The following is a 5,873-nucleotide window of genomic DNA, read 5'->3' as shown; positions in this document are numbered from 1 at the left end:
AGGCGCGGCGCTCAAAGTGTGCGCGGAGGAGGCCGAAAGCGGAGCATGCGCACTGGAAGACCCTTGCTCTCTCGCTGGAGACTATGCGCAGGCGCGGTGCACTGCGCGCCGGCACGAGGGTGTTTTCGACGTTGGCTGTGGGGAAACAGCAAGCGGCGTGGACGACCGTTGCTGAGCTGGTGTGGAACGTCTGTGATCAGGTAGGTGTAGTCTCGTCGCTCTACGCTGCGTGCAAGACCGACTCCTGACCTCGTTTTTTCCCGAGGGGACGCCAGGGCCTTTTCTGCTTCCACTCCATGGGGTCCGCAGCATTTGTGGCAGCTAGCGCGGCGGACGCGCTGCCGATTCAGGTTATTTTTACTCTGAATTCTCGTAGCCTCTCTCACACATATTCTCGCGTTAGAGGGGGGTTGAAGCGGATGATGGGGTTTTGGGATTGAAGGGCGTCTGTGATGGGCATTGAGCCACGCTGGCCTTCGCCGGGTGCTGTCTCAGCTGACGCCCCCTGACCCCATGTGCGACCCTCGGTCCGCAGGAACCCGGGCAGCCAGGGCTGGACGCTCTAGATGACAGAAATTTGAAATGCAAGAAAGACCCAGGGACCGAAGGCAGGGGCTGCACCATGAGATCACTACTCATGGCACTGGAAACAGCGAGTGGAAAGGGGATCTTAGGACTCTGTTGAAGTAGAATGTGAACTCAGTCTTGAAGGAGCTTAAGGCTATGGATGCAGAACAGTGGGAGCAGATGGAACTTTCTGGATGCCCCATGGGATGAGACTGTATATAGTGTGCCCCTCATCCTCCTCCTGTAGAGGCTTATGCAGATTATTTTTCTGTCTTTTGAAAAAAGGAAACTCTGAAATTCCACTTGTCTATAATCTAGAGTTCCAAAGTTGTGTTTAAGGTGGTATCCTCTCTAGGAAATAACGTTTTTGCTCACCCATAATCTAATTTTGTTTCAGAGCTGTCTATTCTGGCTTCATGACTCAGTGCACATTACTTTAATCTTTTTGCTTATGTTTCCATTTGAGTTTATGTACTAGGACATGTGCCCTCTAGCTAAAAATGAGAATAAACTTTGCATTCTGTTTACCTGTGTCAAAGCAAGAAAAATGATGACCAAATGTATTTTTCTATAAGTAATCACCAGAATGTACGTATGGTAGGTGAATTCGCCAAGATTGAAAGAGAGAAATGTCACCAAAGGTCTGTCATAGCAGAATTGTAAAGTCCTCCTTTGCAAAGATTTTTTAATATTTCAGACTCATTCTAAGTTGTCTTTGTCATTATTTTTGTCCTCTATGTCCTGCTTCCTGTGGTCATAAGTTAACTTTGATGCACATTAATACATGTGGACAATCCGAAGGAAAATAGGCTCTTCAGAAACTAATCTGCAATTTCATCAGCAATATCAATATTGTAAACTGAATTTTGACTTCCTTAAACAAAGCTGAATGGCCAGGAATCAGAAAACGAAAGATTCCTATGGTCTATCCTTTCCTTTATTTCCATACAGCCAATAAACCACCAAGTCTTCATTTTCTTAAAGAAAAATTTTCCTCTCTGCTTCTTCTGTTTCCAAGCACTAGCTTTATCTGAACAATTCCAGGAGTTTCTGTCAGTAGCTTTCATTTTGATTCCTTCCATTTCGTTCTTTGCACTGCCCTCTTCACCTTCTGGTGATCGATGTTCCTGACTGAATCAACACCTTCACTCCTTAGCATAGCATGCAGAGTCCTTTGTACTTTGAACCCTGCCTGCCTTCCAGTTTCCTCTACCTAGAATGCCATTTTTTTCAATAGTAGGAAAAATCCTATTTATCATGCGAAACCAAGCTTACTTCATCCTGCTATAGAATTAAACAAATTCCTCTGTGCTACACTTACCACTTTTTTAGGTAGTATAATTCTCCTTTGATGTCAGACTTTGCCAGTTTATATATCTGTGTTCCCTACTATCTGCATGCTTGCTGAGATTAGGCATTATGTTGAGTACAGGTTTGTGGTATGGAATTGATAGGTTGGTGACAGCTTTTATCACATAAACTAAGAGCAGCAGAAAAAGGAAAATTAGTACATTCAATCTTAAGCCTTTTTCCAAAGCCAGGGTGGTTATGGTTCAAAGCTGACTTCAATCTTAATATGATACATTATTCTTGTCATGAATTGCAAGTGAGTTTTTTGCTTTTTCTCTTTGAAATAAATCGGAAAATATAGTTGGTGATATGGTTGGCTGTGTCCCCACCCAAATGTCATCTTGAATTGTGGCTCCCATAATTCCCACTTGTTGTGGGAGGGACCCCGTGGGAGATAACTGAATGGTGGAGGCAGTTTCCCCCATACTGTTCTCGTGGTAGTGAATAAGTCTTGGGAGATCTGATGGTTTTATAAGGGGAAGCTCCTTTCGCTTCGCTGTCATTCTCTCTTTCCTCTGCCTTGCCCTTCTGCCATGATTGTGAGGCCTCCCCAACCAACCACATGGAACTGTGAGTCCATTAAACTTTGTCTTTATAAATTACCCAGTATCAGGTATGTCTTTATCAGCAGCGTGAAGATGGCTAATACAGTTGGAAATTTCCCACCAGTAATGATATGCAAGAACTCAATATTTAGGAGCATATTTCAAATCTGTTTTCAGAATATGAGCCAACGCACATTTGAAAGGTACATTTTAGAAAAAAGTTAACTTAGGGTACTAATTTTCTTGAGCAATTCATTTAGTAATGCCACAGTTTTAGATGTTTTGACTATCTAAGTAGATTGAGTTCTTACTATACATGCCCTGCCTTTTACACAGGAGTATACTTCCCAGCAAGGTAGTTATAGGAACTTAACTTCCTTCTCAGGACCACTTGAGTTGTACCTTCTCTCCTCCTTTCCCTCTCTTCTGGTCCTTGCAGGTCCCACAGTTGCCAGGAATTCCTTCTCACCCTGCCTCAATACAGGGCCTGCAATTAAGGGAGGAGTGGAAAAGAACAACCTCCCTATCTTTTTCTCCCAACTTCATTTATAGCTGCTTTCTACCTCATTTTAACTAGAACTTCTGTTCTAGTTAGAAAAATTGTTAGACTGTATATCATTTTCAATACAACCTTTCTGAGGAAATGTAGAAATGCTGCAGAGGCTCTTGAACTAGAGCTGAATCTGTGCCCGCATCCATGATTATCACCTGTATGACACTTTCTTATCCTAAAACTCTTATGCAATAGTTTATGGCCATACCACCCTGAACACGCCCAATCTTGTCTAAAACTGTTATGCAATAAAGAGTTAACTCAGGAAGTCTGGAAGGTTCAAACCCTGCAGCTTCCAAAGAAGTTGGCCGTTGACCAGCTCCGGGAAGATGACCGCTAACCTATTGGAATGTTCTGCCTGATAAGAGTGTCTTTGTATACCTAGCTAGCTTATATCAACAGTGTGATTTATATAGTAAGGCCACGCTTGAGCCACACTCTATCAGTTTGATCTCCGGAGCTCAATTCTAAATAATTATTTAAAATTAAATAAATAATACTCTATACCTATCTAGATACAAAGAAAGGTTTTTGGGGGTGAGGTAGGTGGGAATCACATAACCATATCTTGCTGCTAACTGTGGGCTTTATAACAGTTCCTTAACACTTCGGTTTCAGAACCCTTTTACACCTTTATAGCTTTCTAATTAAAAAATCAACAACATTGTTCTTGAGTCTATAATAACGTACACTAATGGGAATGAGTACTTAAAGAGTGGATTGAAAAGATAACCAGTGGGTTCCTCCCACAACAAGTGGGAATTATGGGAGCTACAATTCAAGATGACATTTGGGTGGGGACACAGCCAAACCATATCACCAACTATATTTTATGGTTTATTTAAAAGGGGAAAAGGAAAAATCCACTCCAGCTTCAGGACACCTGGCTTAAAATGAACTTTCTTAATGGACCCATTTCGTAAAAATGGTTTTATCCTGTTTTCTTGGGAACTTGGCAGTAACTTAGAGGGTTTTAGAGTCTTAAAGGAAGGTCTGGGTGAATAAACTCTTTTTTTTATGTTAATAAAGGAAAATAGCATCCAAGCTAAATCAACTGTAGGATTTGTTATGTTTCGTTATGCATTCATGGCACTTGCACCTTCAGAAGAAGTAACTCATCAAAAATTCTACATAATATGCTGTCAACTCATTTGTAATATTGCACGTTTCCTACAGAAATAATCCATCTTTATGCAGAATGATAGAATTTTGAGGTAAGTTTATTAACATCCCTTCAGCAATATGTTGTACTGTTGGGTTGCAGGTTAAGGGGAAGCCACAGAATCCTTTTTACCAGTTTTACTTTTGATAGCCGTGCTTTTGTATACAACATACTATGATGTAGTGTAAATACACCTGACAGCAATAACTTAAGTATACCCTGAGAATGACCCTCTATGGCAGATGCACCTGAATGTGTGTTCTGAGCTAGGGAATCCAGGGCGTGGCCATCCTGGAGATTCATTTCTTATCTATGATAAACATCTGATGCCCCAGACTTTCCCACAGAACTTAGGCAGCACAGGGGATTGAGGCCCTGAGTTTTGAGTTAGATGAAGGTTGCCAGGTAGAGGTCATTATGGGGAGATTGTTAAGTGAAAATGCTATATAAACTGCATGCTCTTTGCAGGCAGTTGTAGTTTTCATGCCCAGCCCTTGCCGCTGGGCTGTGCAATTATGTTGTCTAGTCTGCCGCCACTGGACTCTCCCCTGTTTGTAAGCCCCTAATAAAACCCATGTCTCGTTTGCTGGCTCTGGGTTTCTTCTTTAGCTTCTTCAACCTGATGCCTTCTCTAGTGAGGTTAATGGGGCTTCTGCACAACATATGAACAGCCAAAGGTAAGTTTTACTAATTTTTAATTATATTTTTCTTTACTTATTGTGGACATTTTACTTTCCTCACTTTCTCTCTTCAAATCAAGTATGAGCTTTTTAAATAGCAGCAGCTGTTTTTAGTTACATGTGAATCCCCAGCATTTAATGCATTGTCTGGTACACAAATATAAAGTGAATATTGAATGAGTAACAGCCTTAAAATTAAACTGTTAAATTGTTTATAATTACTTTATAAATTATAATAATTTATAATTATAAACTTGTCTTTATAATTACTTTAAACATATAACAGTGGTAGGAAGTAAGAACACAGTGAGGAAGAGCAGTGGAAATCTGTGGGAGCTGCTTTTTTCCAAAGTTGTGTTGAAAGCTTCAGAAACCAAGGAATTGAAACCTATTTCATCATTGTTTCTAAATAGCAGGGGTTGATAATATGCAGATCCTCCATTAGCAGAGATGGATCTTGTAGCTTTGTTCTTTCCTCAGACATTTTGGTGGTTCTTAGGGTTGCTGAGATTGATGATTCTTCTAGGTCTACCCGCTTTCAGCAGATTTGGTAATTGCTTTTAACCTCACAATACCAGGAACAGAGTAATCTTGGGGAAATAAACACTAGATACTGTCAGATTAGTTCAAGATATAGTAATGTTTGAGTATCTGGCTCACATTTTAGGATACCTTTATTATGTTTTTATAAAAATTCAATAGGAAGATAAGACTGGTGACTTGAAAATGACATTGATGTTGAGTTTTTTAAAAAAAGGAGCCAATTGGCTTATAAATTTTATATGGACCTGTATTTTGTAGGAGGAGTTGTTGAAATGGGTGTGAACAATACCTCATTGGAGAGTAAAATAGGAAAGTTCGTTTTCACAGGCCCATGAATTTTTGGCGGCCAAGGGGACAAACATTTATTAAATGTTATTTACTAAGCTATAAATAACATGTTTTAGACCATCTCAGCAACTAGAAGTGAGATATTTGCAGAGGTTGTGAATAAGTCATGCTGGCAAAGCAAAGGT

Source organism: Symphalangus syndactylus, chromosome 2, assembly GCF_028878055.3.
Source record: "Symphalangus syndactylus isolate Jambi chromosome 2, NHGRI_mSymSyn1-v2.1_pri, whole genome shotgun sequence".
Lineage (NCBI taxonomy): Eukaryota > Metazoa > Chordata > Mammalia > Primates > Hylobatidae > Symphalangus > Symphalangus syndactylus.
Note: the sequence above shows the minus strand (reverse complement) of the source record.